General features: G+C 31.1%; 1 protein-coding gene and 1 long non-coding RNA gene across 5 annotated transcripts in view; both read right to left on the reverse strand.

The window, feature by feature from the left end:
- LOC115875802 overlaps nucleotides 1–12,947 on the reverse strand; it is a 165,754-nt gene that overhangs the window by 100,465 nt on the left and 52,342 nt on the right. The window lies entirely within an intron of this gene.
- Nucleotides 7,695–8,769, reverse strand: LOC115875804. 2 transcript variants are annotated; one of them, XR_004049054.1, is made up of 4 exons: nucleotides 8,708–8,769; nucleotides 8,554–8,635; nucleotides 8,238–8,360; nucleotides 7,695–8,168 (listed from the first exon to the last, which is right to left on the reverse strand). It is a non-coding gene; the product is annotated as an uncharacterized LOC115875804 (long non-coding RNA). The 2 variants fall into 2 exon arrangements; XR_004049053.1 differs by having other exon boundaries at nucleotides 8,554–8,767.

Consider the following 12,947-nt stretch of genomic DNA (forward strand, 5'->3'; position numbering starts at 1 on the left):
AGTTAGCGGTAGCTTTACCACCCAAGTTAAGGTAATAAGTTAAAACGTGCTGAGGACTGTATGGCATTAGGGTGGCTAAAAATGTAATGTCACAAGCGTTTTCCCCTCAAGATTGGGCGCCTCTTGTTGCATATTATAGCCTTGCCCCTCTACTGGACCTCTGGGGGGGTCGACCGTTAAAATGTCCATTACTCGTGGGAACAACATGGAAACAATAAATAAAAAAACAAACAAAAATAAAACCGAAACTGGTACACAACGAAAAAGAAGGCTCGAAAATGCGAAAGAAAAGTATAGAACGAAACGTGCAAAAGAAAGTGAAAATGAAACCTATAGTCGACTACAGAAACGAACAGAACGGTTAGCAACAGAAACACCTGAGCAACATGATGCCAGGTTAATAGCACAACGTGAGAGACAAAGGCAGCTGGTAGAGTCAGAAACACCTGAGCGTCATGAGTCCAGGCTAGCATCACAACGTGACAGACAGAAAGAGTTGTTAGCGGCAGAAACACCTGAGCGTCATGAGTCTAGGCTGGCATCACAACGAGAGAGACAAAGAGAGTTGTTAGCGTCAGAAACACCTGAGCGTCATGAGTCTAGGCTAGCATCAGAACGCGACAGACAGAGAGAGTTGTTAGCGTCAGATTGTAATAAATTATCAGGTAAAAAACCATGTAATAATGATGCACTAAATGAATTAAATAGAATGAGGAATATTCGGTAGGCATTTCCGTTAAATACTAAAAACTAGAAAATAAAAAATCGGTAAAAAAACTTTTAAGTTAAACGGTTTTATCTTATGTGCACTGACAACTAGAAAATAATAATAACAATTAGGTATTTTGAACTTCTAGTTCAGAAATATTTTAGTACTAGGCAGAATAGCTTTTAGGCATATTAGACTAAAATAAAAACGTGGGGCCCCTCTGAAATCCTACCTATGGCAAAGCATATCTTTATACTTTGGTAGATCATGAGCTCGGCGTTCGCTGGTGAAGCCGCCACGGCTGGTTATTGATTGTCAAAATCTCCAGTTACGATTATAGTAAGTCGATGCAATCCACACTTAGTATAGAAGAAAGTATTACAGCAATAGTTAATGGGCCCCACGTTTTTATTTTATTTTAATATGCCTAAAAGCTATTCTGCCTAGTACTAAAATATTTCTGAACTAGAAGTTCAAAATACCTAATTGTTATTATTATTTTCTAGTTTTCAGTGCACATAAGATAAAACCGTTTAACTTAAAAGTTTTTTACCGATTTTTTATTTAATACGTGCACGTCCGAGCGTTCGAATATTTCTTCTCTGATCCCAATACATTCCTGAAAAATTTGACTATTTTTGAATACCAGGTTTACTTTTATTTAGGCTATTATATTAATGTTGATGGAGAGACCTAAAATATTAAAAAAAATTGATCGGTTGCTGTCTTAATAATTGACGAAATGTTTTATATATTCATTTTCTTCTCCTCTTCTTCCATATAAATCATTTACCAAATATTTTCATCATTTTTCCTAAGTAGTTATTTTAATATTATATCCTTACAGAATCAAAATAGTGGCTCTTGTTTTGACAAACTCGACACACAGGACACCATGAACGCGTATCTAATGTAACCACTACAATAAAATAGTCGTGCGAGTAAATTCCGTCAGAGCTCGCACGTATAAAAAAACGCACGGACCCGCGTCCAATGTAACCGCGGGCTTAGTAATAGGGTTCCCGTTTTTATCCTTTAGGTACGGAACCCTAAAAACTTAGAACTAAAAGTAATGAGCGCGTCGAAAATAAAAGACTCATCTTGGAAGAGTTTGAGAGTGTGTCTCTCGACAGTTGAAAATAAAGAGTAAGTTTCTAGTGTGTAGGTGAGCGTGTGAGCGAATAAGCCTGGAGGACGCTGGTCCGGCGATTAATTGCTTTTAAGGGTAAAGAATGTTTTTAAAAGCTCTTTATAGTGGGAAAAACTGGTTATAGATCGTCTTTTAGATGCACAACCAAATTTTAACAGTGGCGTAACTCAAAACTTTCCTAAAACTAATATTATAATCTAATTAATCTAAGCAGGGATACAACAGGGTGTCTATTTGTCATATTCCCTAAGATCTAACCTTCGAACAAAAGAAGAGCCAAGGGGGAAATTGGCCGCTGACTGTTTTGAAATTAGACGGATGCCTTATCGAAAATGACAAACAAATCAATTTCGTTCGTTTGTTTGTCTCCGGCTCGACAAGCGAAGAGGAAAATTTACGGAAAAAGGCAAACGGGAAAATAAATTATACGGCCCTGGATGCGGTTAAACGTGCGCAACGTTTTATTTCCGTTGCAATATTCGATTTTAAAGCCAAACGGAATCGACTTTAAATCGAGAATAACGTTATACCGCGAACTGGCTTCGTGTTTTCCCTTTTCTTCTCCTTTACTGAATAAAAGCGATGTTTAACAGAAAATATGGAACATTTACATAAAATTTCTTTATATCTTCCATTTATATTAATAATAAAATATATATTTTATATATTTTAAAGGTACTATCTATATTTTATTATTAAATAAATGCCTTCACATCAAAAAATACGATACGATCGAAAAAAAAGACGTTAAAGACAGCTGGGAAATGACAATCGTAGATAATTTTGACGAGGTCAAGCCCTAGACGTCATTTACTTGGCTCGTACTCTTCTTTATTTTTTAATGGCGCTTACTGCCAGTTGTCCTTAAGTAAATAGAACAAAATTTAGCTAAATTTACTGAGATAATTAAGATTAAGTAAGTATCTTAATTGAACTCTATTATCTATATTATATTAAGTAAGTATCTAGTGAAACATTGATATAAAATATTTAAAAATACACATTAGACCATTGGTTATTTTTATGCCACACAAATATGTGTAAAATTCCATTTTGTCTGGAATTTTACATTTACACACAGATAACATATAATCCAGATGGCCATTGCTTACGGAACAGCATGTTTTCGATGAGACAGTTCCCTATTAATGATACAGAGGACGCCTATAGCCAAATCTAATAATATTTTTAAAACGAACGAATTTGGAGCCACACCACGGCTACGCGATGTGAAGCGACGTAGCCGGTTGTTCACATTTATAAGCAAATTCCCGGTCAAACCCAGGGAAAATGTATATTCGGACTTTAATACTAGACAATTGGATATGAAAATACTAGTCGCAGTGGATGTTTGAAAGTCAGAATTTCTAGATGCATATATATGCTATTTATAGCCATGAAATTTATAATTTAGATTTTATTTTTATTATTTGTCTCTTAATATTCATTAGCTGAAAATAAGGGTAAAGGTTATCTATATAGTAATAAATAAAATTTGGCATATAGGTTCCTTAAGTGATGTAAATGAGCACTAAGAAGGGATTTTTTGAAAATTCGACCGCTAAGGGGGTGAAATTAGGGATGAAAAGCTGAATAAAAATTTTAGTATGTATGAAATTTTTCACGAGTGCTCCTTGACTGACGTAATTAAACACTAAGGGGCAATTTTTGGAAATTCGCTCGTTAAGGGGGTGATATGGGGGGTACTTTTGTATACAAAAAAAGCATGTCCTAGGACTACGAAATTTTGCACAGAGGTGCCTTAAGTAGCGTAACTTAACAGTTCGATTATACAAAGCGATTTTAGGAAATTCTTCTACTAAGGGGTGAAACTGGGGGTGAAATTTTGCATATTTTTTTAAAATTAGTCCGAGGAGTTTGAAATTTGGAAATTGTTAATTAAGCGACGAAAGTGAGTACTCAGAAACGAATTTTGGACATTCATCCCCTAAGAAATAAGGGATGAAAATTGGTATAAAAATTTGTCAAAATCGGTTTTAGAAGTATGAAATTCTGCGTAGACGTTCCTTATGTAACTTAATTTAGCACTAAGAGGCAATTTTAGGAAATTTTCCCTCTAAGGGGGTGAAATGAAGGGTGAACGTTCTGAAAAAAAATCTGTCCTAGAAGTATGAAAATTTGCACAGAGGTTCATCAAGTGATGAAAGTTATACTCAGAAGCGAATTTTGGGCATTCATCCCTTAAGAAATAAGGGATGAAAATATGTACAAAAATTTGTTAAAATCGGTTTTAGAAGTATAAAATTGTTCGCAGACGTTCCTTATATAAGGTAATTTAGCACTAAGAAGCAATTTTTCGAAATTTTCCCTCTAAGGGGGTGAAATGAGGGGTGAACTTTCTGAAAAAAATCTGTCCTAGAAGTATGAAAATTTGCACAGAGGTTCCTCAAGTGATGAAAGTGAGTACTCAGAAGCGAATTTTAGGCATTCGCCCCATAAGAATTAAGGGATGAAAATTTGTACAAAAATTCATTAAAATCGGTTTTGGAAGTATGAAATTTTGCGCAGACGTTCCTTATGTAACGTAATTTAGCACTCAGGAACAATTTTTGGAAATTCGCCCTCTAACGGGGTGAAATGAGGTGTGGACGTTCTGAAAAAAATTGCTTGTTGTTGCTTAATTACGTTACATAAGGAACAAACAGAATTTCATACTTCTAAACCCGATTTTAACAAATGTTGTACAAATTTTCATCCCTTATTTCACTCTCTTAGGAGATAAATGTCCAAAATCCACCTGTACAAAATTCCACACTCGTAGGACTGTTAGTTTTAACTAACAATTTATTAAAGTGCAACTATATAAAAATTATACAGGGTGGCGCCTCTCATACGACTCGGAGGCTCCAAGGAGAACGACCAGTTCGTATTAAAATGAAATTTTGTGAGCATATGTAAGTTAATTCTGCGCACGTTTTAAAAATATAGAGCGTTCTACAGGGTGTCCCCAAAAAAAGTTACACATCAAATTTGTGTTTTTTTGTAACGGAATACCCCCTTTATTAATTAATTTTTAGATTCTAAGAGAAAAATAAAGGTGTATTTTATTAGGGAAGTATATGACTGAAATGTAAGGTTTTAGACTTACTTAAGATTTTGAAGAACAATTTTTAAATTTCAAGAAAAACTACCTAAATTGGAATTTACTCTATTGCACTTTAAATCAAATTAAACCCTGACCCATAAAGTTATACAGGGTGGGGCAAAATTAATGCTGAACATTGGTATAACCTGTATAACTCCTTTATTACCCACCCTGTATAACTCCTTTAGTTTAATTGAATCACCCAGAATATTATTCCGATATTCAATGGGAAATTCATGTCACTTCCAAATACTATTAAAGTTGCCGGCCTACCCCTCAAACAAAGATTTTCCTAGATATTTTCATTTCTATGATTTAGTGTGAATAGATCTTTATTATTTGATAAAATCTAGGGTGGCTGTGATATGTCTGACGTTACTTCAACATAGCTGTCAAATTAGTTCAACTTTAGCAACTAGTTATCATTTTGTGTCAGTTCGTCAGTTGAAACAAAAAAAAAATCTAAGAAATTTTCCGAAAATAGAAACTTATCCTACATCAGAGAGAATTGATATGATTCTATTAGTTAGCTCCTGATTTTATCTAGTCTGGGCTTTTTATTTATTAACATATATCAAATAAAAAAGCCCAGACTAGACAGTGTTAACAAAACTCGACCAAACCAAACCAAACTATTGTCTGAAACTGCATTTTTTTACTTACTAAATATGAATTTTACTTTGTTTTGTTGATCTTTGAAAGGTGTATAAAGTCGAATCATTTTAGATTGGACATTTAAATTTTATGGGATTTTCGGGATCCCGGAATTTAATATCGGGATTTCGGAGATAAACATACACGCCGCCGGGATCCTGGGAGTTCGGGATTTCAGGAAACTCTAGTCGTGAGATTAATGATGTACAGATGCATGTCATGTTGATTTGGAAGTGACAATCGATAAGATTTATCATATAATTTTACATACCTATTAAACGACAGCGATCTTCATTTCCAAGCCCACTCCCATGCCTTTTTTTTCTATCGTACGGTATATTCACTAACTGCATTACCTACTTATAATTTATAACAGTTTATATTCACTGATTCATTTATAATTTGTATCCACTTAATATTACTTGATTTATCCATCGTAAACTTTGCATAGATATAGAAATATAATGATGGACAACTCTTAATGTGTTAAATTATACCCTACGATCGAAAAAAAAACGGCGTCCGATTGGTTTGGAAATGACGATCGATGACATTCCCCATATAATTTTACATATCAAATGACAGCGATCTTCATTTCATAGCCATCGCTGACGCCGTTTTTTCTTCGAATATACGGTATATGGTAAAAGCCATCGATCACCATTTCTAAGGTAACGCCGTATTTTTACATACAAAATGTGCAAAAAAATTCTATATGAATGAACTCACAATTTTCTATCCATTTTGTACATAAATTAGGATCTCTTGACTTGACGCATGAAACTTAAACACATGTACACCTGATTTCCGAGAAATCTCACAATTGTAAAATTGACACTTATTACCAGACATTTTAATAATAATTATCACTAATCGCACAGTTGTAATCAAAGACAGTCAAAGGTATATAGTATATTACCATCACAGATTACCATATATTACCCGGCTTTTAAAATATCCATTAAAAACAAAAAAACAGTAACGACATATCTAAATCTTCTATCTTTGTCGCATATGGTTCGTTCCTGTATTATTCTGTGATAAGGGAAGGAATAGAGATTTTCTGTGATAAGTGGTAAAGCTAGGTTTTCATATGTACAAATTTGGCAAACGTTCCAGGAAATTCGGTCATATTTTTATTATAAAATTATTTATCATAAACAAATTTATTGTAAAAAAAATTTTGAACGTATATTCAAATTTTAAACGTTTCAATTAATAAATAACGTAAATCACTTTTAAATTAAATTTAAGAAAAAAAAAATCAAAATTAATAAAACGTAAATCACTTATGAACAAATCATTATTTTAATTTCAAATTTATATTTCGAAGTTATATTACAAGTTATTTACTGTTGTCTTATACAGAGTATATCAAGACAAATGCGAAACTTTAAGGGGTGTATTCTTTGTTATTTGTCAACATTTTTAAAATAAGCTGAAGAGGTTGAAATAAACTATTTCTAATATTCGTTAATTTGACAAAAAACTGGAGCAACGATATGGAAAAAATGGATAGATTTGTATATTTAGAACGTTTTTATGACTTGCAATTTTTCCATAAAATTCATTATTTGAGGTTAAAAAAAATGTAAATCATTATGTATTGGGACCAAAAAAATATTTTAGCAAAGAAGCTGTTCGCCTTAAAAACAGTTTTATTTTCTACTACTGTAAAATATTTTTACAAACGACATATAAAGATAATTGATTGACAAACATGTTTTAAGCTACCCTTCCTAAATCTTCCTTAAAATAAAAAGATTAACAGATGGGAATACATATTATACCGCATGATCGAAAAAAAAAAAGGCGTCCAGTTGGCTGGGAAATGGCAATCGATGACATTTCCCATATAAATTTACATTTAAAATGACAGCGATCTTCATTTCATAGCCATCGCTGACGCCGTTTTTTCGATCATATGGTATATCAAATAAAGTATTATTAGAAAAGCTCACTAGATTGTTTTCTAGTAAAAAAGACCTTATTTTGTCACAACAGGTGACATTTTTTTGTTTTAAATCAAGTAGGTTTTAAAAAAACTACAATAGGTAAAAAAGTTTCTAAACAAATAGAATATCCAAATTAATTTATTTCCAATGACAATAATGTGTAAGTTTGTAATTAAAGTTAGTTAATAAGAATAATAGGTGTAGTATATTTCAACATCATTCACTGGTTTTAAAAACATCAAAAAATATGCATGTGTTTTCATAGTATAAATATGAATTGTTCCTTACGTTAGTTCTTATTGATATAAAAGCAAAAAAGTATAAAAATTAAAAGCTGCAATTTTATTAAAAATATGTTATTCTAACACATATTTTTTTAACTGTAATGTTCTAAATTGATCAAAATATAAATGTTATTTTTTTCCTAGGAAAAATAAAACTTCATAACTTAATTTTCATAAATAAATTTATTTCTATTAAATTTTATAGAGCAATTTGTATTACAGTTTTATTTCACATATTTTGTAATACTGCTTCGGTGCAGTGCCCCATTGCTATCTGTGAGTTCATTTAAATTATGACGACATTACTGATCTAAAGATAAAAATGTACCTAAGTACCTTAATATTATAATCAAAAATGACTAATTTTGTAAATTATTACCTATAATGGTTAGATGAGTTGTGAATGTAAACTTCTTTACGCTGGTTTCTTGAAGTTAGGTGATATTAATTATCTTCGCATCATCATGGGCTCTAATCAACTGTAGAGTATTCGTCAATCAACCTGAAATATGTAATATTATTTACTTTATATTTACGAAAAATTATCATTTTCTTTTTATGAAAATTTTGAGTTTAAATTTAAATGTGATTAGAATAAATATACATCAGTATTTAACATTTTATCATAAGTAATATTCTATATATTATCTGTGATTTTATGCTAAAATGTTTAGTTTTGTGAAAATATTACTTACCTATAATATTTAAACGAGTTCCTGAATGTACAATTTGTTTATCACGATGTCAAGTTCTAAATCTTGTATTGGTTGTCTAAAACTGTTTGATTTTGCTTAGTTATATTGTATCCTATATTTTATTAAACAAACTCAAAATAATGTTTATAATTACCTTCATCAGCCTTCATATCATTAAAGTTATTATTATCACTTATCATTATCAGTCATTATGTATAGTCTGTCCAACGAGAAGATCCTTGACAGTGATAGATGAGTCTGTCATTTAAATTTCAAAGTAGTTTATTTTATTTTACAAAGAAATAAGTTGGTACAACTGGAAAGCATAGCAGGAAATTAATATATGTATTTAAAATTTGACTGACAAGTAACTTCAAAATATTGTGAAAAAAACTGTATAAAACTGAAAAAATGTAATCGAGTTATTTTATTTAATAAAAAACGATATGTGTTAATATAAAACAAACAAAAACAAGACACCACATACCAAAAAATATAAAAAAGAACTATTTCTTACTTTCAAGCTTTATGAAACTTCCCGCATTTATGATTATATATTAAAAAAAAAACAACTAAAAAAAAACCAACTTAAATTAACCAATATTTATCAATATAACTTATGTACAAATACAAATTTGTAATATTCCACAGGAATAAATAAAACAACATAAATAAAACAAACTATTTTATTAATAATAACACTTACCAAATTTTATACCTCACAGGTTGATTAATTAACTTTAATCTTAATTTTTTTAAACCAGTACCTTTTGACATTATTTTTCTGCAGTACTAAATCCATTATTTACCTATCGTGTGATGTCGATATTTTACAACTACTCCAGTTTTTAGTATGTGTTTAGTATGGTCCTTCTACCATATTCGAGATGCACTTATCTACGACGAGATGGTATACGAACTTTATTGATAGTAACTTTATTGGTGTATCTGTATAAGACTTTCTGCCTGGGCAGCGAGTATTAACCATAAACTGTGATCTGGGTTCTACAGTTAATTTTCACTCGATTTTTCCTCCACTTGACTTCAAAAGACACAAAACACACGAAATAACACGAATCAAAATGCATCATCTTCCAAAACGCAGGGTATTTGACAAAAGTTGTCACAATATTATAACCTATAATTTGGCAAGACTTTGACAAACGTCAAAAATCTAAAGGCGAGTTCATACGCATCGGCGTCCGTTTGTCGTTCATCGTTCCGTCAAACCACTAAAATTGAAATACGATCTGTCATTTTTGAAATAAACCAATGAAACTGGTTAAAAACAACAAGTGACGACGCATGACGAATTTATATTTAAACCCATCCATAGTTAACTTAAAAATTATTAGAAACTTTTTTTAGTAAAATAAATAGATTGGTATGGGACGTCATCTGCTTTTCTTCTGTCATCGTCTGTCGAAATCTTACCTGAGAAAAAAAACAGAGTATAGTTATTTGTTCATTTGTTGCTCTGTTTGTTGTTGTTTGTTTTCAAAGATCATTTTTGAGGTTAATGTCATATGAAACTTTTCGTAATTAGGCAACTGGTAAATGACGTGTGACGATAAATTAATAAAATAATAATGAACGTATTAAGTTAAATATTTATATATTAATTTAACATATCTATTTCATGTTTATAAATTACATAATTTTTAATTTGGTATACCTTTAATTTTATATATTCATAATAAAATGAAATATATTTCGATATAACGTTTGGCAACCACGCAACTGAAGTGCAAGCGACATCTGTGCAAGAGAAGCAAAACCTCTCAAAAAAGTGAGAAAAGATATCTAAAAATTTCAGATTATTCAAATGTCACTCCAATATTTTTCCAAATTGGAGTGAAATTAGGGTGACAATTTTTAACACGCAAGGAGCCATCTGGATTATGTGTTATCTGTGATTTACACTATTAGACATTTTCATAATGTGAAGTTCTCTACGTCGAAAATAGTCACAATAGTCATTTCTCTCATGTTGTCGACAATAATTGGTCGAGTTTTGTAAACACTGTCTTTAACATACCCCAATAAAAAAAGTCAAGACCAGATAAATTATGAACATTTAAGTATTCTATTAATTGGTGAATGCATACTGCAGACTGCAGTCACCAACTAGGTAAGAGAATCATATCAATTCTCTCTGATGTAGGATAAGTTTCCATTTTTGACAAATTTCTGAGATTTTTTTTTATTTTAACTGACATAAAATGATAACTAGTTATTAATGTTGAACTAATATCACAGCTATGTTGAAGTAACGTCAGACGTATCACAGCTACCTAGATTTTATCAAATAATAAACATTACTGACACTAAATCATAAAAATGAAAATATCTAGGAAAATCTTTGTTTGAGAAGTAGGCCTCCTTAATAGTATTTTGAAGAAACGTAAATTTCCCATTAAATGTCGAAATAATATACTGGGCGTTTCATTTAAAATAAAAGAGTAATTTGCTTTTAAAGGTGACTAATATTCAATATTAATTTTGTCTCGCTCTGTATAACTTTTTGGACCTTTTGGAAGTTTTAATTTGATTTAAAATACAATCGATATTTTAACTACATATTGGGTTATACCGGGTAAATACGAATTTAGGTAGCTTTTATAGAAATTTAAAATTGTCGTTCATAGTTAGAAAATGTTAAATATATTGTTACGTTTTTCGTCGGTTCTGTGTGGATAGAAAGTCACAATTTATTTAAACACTATTTATTTAACACTAATTAACAAAAACAATAACGATAAAAGACTTATAGAACTATTTACAAACGATTTATAACTAAGAATTTATTTTGAATTTTAGCGCGTCAACTGCACTCGTCTATTTATAACTGCCCTCTCTAGGCCACAGTCGCGGGCTTTTATACCTACAGCTAAATATTTCTAGAATAGTCCATAGATCGTTAGGTGCATAGAGAAGGTTTCGAATGTTCTCGTATGTACTACTCCATTCCAGTGGGACTCGATTCTTCTCGAACGAATGAATCATTACGGTGTCTATTCTTTAATGCAATGTTAAGGTCATCTGAGGGCGGGACATATAGTTAGGTTAGGTCGAGTCCACACGGGTCCGCAACAATATCAAAAACCTTACATGCTTCTCTAATGAAACTCATCTTTATTTTTCTTTTAGAATCCAAAAATAAATTAATATATAAGGTGTTTCATTAAAAAAAGACAACTTTGATGTGTAACTTTTTTTGGGGACACCCTGTAGAACTCTATATTTTTCAAAAATGGTTTAAATTAATCTACATATGCTCACAAACTTTCATTTGAATACAAACTGTCGTTCTCCTTGGAACCTCCGCGTCATATGAGAGGCGCCACCCTGTATAATATAAATGATGTAATAAATTTATATAATTATTACACATTACATTAGGGTTGAATTTAAAAAAACAAAGATTTGGGAAATTTTATAACAAAAATGATCCAAACAGATTGAATATATCTACTTTCGTTAACTTATACCCCAAATTTCAACTTTAAAATTGTTCCCCATTCATTTACCAAATTAACAATGCTTATTCAAGATCATGTGTTTGTAAATTTTAAACACGTTTATCACGAAAACTAGATTACCTATAAGTGATCGGTAATCTAGGAATTAATTAAGTTAGTGTAATAGAAAAAAATTATGTGATATAAAGGATATGGACCCTCTATAGACTCTAGAGAATAAAGGGGGACACACACGAAATCGATATAAATCAAAAACTACGTAAATTAGAACAGGTAGTTATACCGGAAAACAGTAACTGTGCATCTAGATTTACGGTTACGACTTTGTGGAAATGATTTCCCGGCTGGTGGTGGTTTCCCGGTGAGTGTGTCCTCCGTGATTATTTTGGCTTCGCATTTCTTGCTTTTTTCAATTTTTTGGATTTCAATTGTACTGGCAGTTTAATAGTTAGATTTATCACTTATTTCGAGTATTTCGAATGAAAGAAAATTACTAAAACTGTAAAATCTATATTTTCGGGAGTTTTGCTATATTATTAATTTATTATACCCCTATAACTTTTTTATTTTTTTCAGATAAAAAAAACGATATTCGGTATGTTAGTATATGACATAAATTAGGATTGATTGACGTATTCAATTGTTTTTGATCATTTCCTGTTTCACCGGAAATTACTACAACTTTTGATTTTTAAATGGCACCATCGGTATTTTTTTACTTTGTTCGATAGAAAATGACATTCTGATTATAATGACATATCATATATCAACTTTTAACATTCTCGCTTAAAAAAATGTATTTTAAAATTCAATCTAGAGTGCCATGGTGAGTGGCATGTTAAAGACACTAATTCCTAATCAAGGAGCCTTGGAAAAGTGTCATTGTCTTTTTCTTTTTCAGTGTCTTGTCCT

Source organism: Sitophilus oryzae, unplaced genomic scaffold, assembly GCF_002938485.1.
Source record: "Sitophilus oryzae breed Bouriz unplaced genomic scaffold, Soryzae_2.0 scaffold_1396_pilon_pilon, whole genome shotgun sequence".
In the NCBI taxonomy this organism is placed as follows: Eukaryota; Metazoa; Arthropoda; class Insecta; order Coleoptera; family Curculionidae; genus Sitophilus; species Sitophilus oryzae.